The sequence below is a fragment of the Drosophila ananassae genome, chromosome 2R, assembly GCF_017639315.1.
Source record: "Drosophila ananassae strain 14024-0371.13 chromosome 2R, ASM1763931v2, whole genome shotgun sequence".
In the NCBI taxonomy this organism is placed as follows: Eukaryota; Metazoa; Arthropoda; class Insecta; order Diptera; family Drosophilidae; genus Drosophila; species Drosophila ananassae.
The window spans coordinates 4,056,766-4,059,236 of record NC_057928.1 but is presented as its reverse complement, the minus strand read 5'-3'; positions in this window follow the sequence as shown (position 1 = coordinate 4,059,236).

Here is a 2,471-nt window from a genome sequence, read left to right as displayed (position 1 = left end):
TTGGAACAATAAAATGAAGTTAAAATGTAAAATATCCATGTGGGATGGTTGTTACCGTATGGGAAATCCCAGGAATAGTCCACAGCAAATTAATTTTAATATTTTTTTGTCTTTTGTTTTTGTCAAAAATGTAAGAAAAGATATCCCATTTTTTCAATTCTTAAATTTTCAATGACTGTAATTAAACAGAAAATTATAAATATTTTTGGTGTTCTTATTATTAATTTATTCTATACAATTTTTAAGTGTTTTTAAGTTAAACTATAAGAAAATAGAAAATAAGGGTGAATCGTCAAGCCATGTGTTATAGCGGGCGTCACATAATGTATTTTATTTGTATCTGTTTATAGGTTTATAACACTTTTAATATGGTTTATACCACCTTTTTCAAGACTCCTTTTCTCTTTAAAATTCATGTATTTAATATTTATATGATATTATTAATACATATAATACTACATATTATATGTATTCAGAATTAAAATTCTACAATTTCTATTGTTTTGCGTTATGCTATATTTAGCGTATATTAATAACTCATCGATCCCTTTGAATTAAGTAATTTGACAAAAACTACATAAAAAAAATTTCTTGTAGAAAATCTCACTTATATAGATTTAGCTTTAGAAATCCAAATTTATTTAAGTTGTTTGGCGGCTTTAAGATATAATTCACCAATCCTGCTCTAACTTATATTATGCGTGCAAAAAAAGATCTTCGCAGAGCTAAAAATCGATAGCCCAAAATCTGAGGGAAAAGTAAAAAACAAACTGAAAAAGAAACATTTTTATTTTGTGTCAAAAAGTGGTCCTTTTAAGAATAAATGTATTTCATAGGGTCTAAGATGTCTCATACGCAGCGATGTCTCAAACCAGCGAAAATGACCAACAGAGTGACTCTGATAAATTCAGAGTGAAATTAGGGCAGATATTTCACGCAGTATAGGTAGTAAGCTGGGCAGTGTCCCAGCTGGTGTGCCAGGCCGCAAGCATCCTCTACCGATTATCCAGCTTTAGCATCTTGACAGGAACAGCTCCTCTCGGAGACGGCACTGTTCGTCGTGGTCTTTTTTTTTTAAAGGGTTCATCTATGAGATGCTATGAGAAGGGTGATAGAATAGCCACTCCCTACCCAGATAGCTGCTAATCTGTTAATAGGCTGTAGCTTGTCATTAACACAGCCTTGTCGTTTTGCGCCGAAGCGCAGCTCATAAGCAGTCTTGTGTTCTGCTCCGAGCCTCTCGTGCTTAATAGAATCCGGTTTGTGCCCCAGATTGAGGCCATCGCCTAGTTTTGTGTATATTTCAGGTGCTCTCCGAAGAAGAGATGGCATCAATAATCACCACAAGGTATTTAAAAACTCGATGGGCGTCATAGCCATGCCTCCAGCACCGCATTCGATTTTTGGGGGGCTATATTGATCCTTGCTACCTGAAGCCACTCTCCGACTATTCCGATAACTCTGTTAGCGTCCCTTTCAGTCTTTTGGTGCTTATCTGCAGCCACTTGTGATCCTTGTGAAACGAACCGATCCGTAATCGAAACTGTGTTGGTTGAATGGCAGCCCACTTAAATACTTTCCCTGTTGTATCCAGTAGACAGATTGGCCTGAATGGCTCCTCTATTGATTTTCCTGGTTTGAGGAGCTGTTCGAATGTGCCCTTTTTTTTGCAGGTAAGCCTTTCGCTATTGCTTGATGGGACGTAGCCTGGGACGCGTAAAGTTCCTTACCTGGAGCGTCTTGGCTCGGTAGCCTCGTGGGTTTTGGCTTCTCTTCCTTATAAACGAGCAATGTATCGCCTCATGGTCGTTAGTGTTGAAGCGGTTTCGTATGCGCCAGACGCTAGCGAGGGAGCCTGTCTCGATTCTGCAAAATGTAAGACTCATTCAGTATCAGAAGATCGTTCAGCCAATCTTGTGCCCACGCAGTAAAGTTTCTGGCTACAAGGACATCAGTACGAAATTGAATATCGCTCTCCAGGTGGTTCATAGTGCGTTCGAATGCACTGTTGATTAGGCTCGGTCCAATGTGGCAGCTGTAGTGTTTGCAGTTGTTTATGGTCAATGATCATTTTGTTGAAATAAATACAGAAACACTTGTCTTCAGTTTAAGTGTAATATGATAAGCCACCTGAGCGCACAAGGCTTCTTATGCCGCCAGCTACAGCCAAATATAAACGTATGAATGACATAAACATGTGCATGCTTAACACCCCTTCACTTATAAGTAGCCAACATATATAAGCAAAAAAATATATAACTCGACGCCCTGCCGCTGCCCTCTGCAGCAACGCAGCCTTTTTATGGAAGGTTTAGTAAAAGTAAAATTTTACCAAAAGAACACTTACGAAAAACCCAGAGCAGCGACACGACATGTCGTCCTCTTAAAATAAAGGAATTAATAAACAAATTCAAAAGAGGATATTTTCTTTATACGACGATCCTGCCAGGAGGACATACTCATTACATGGC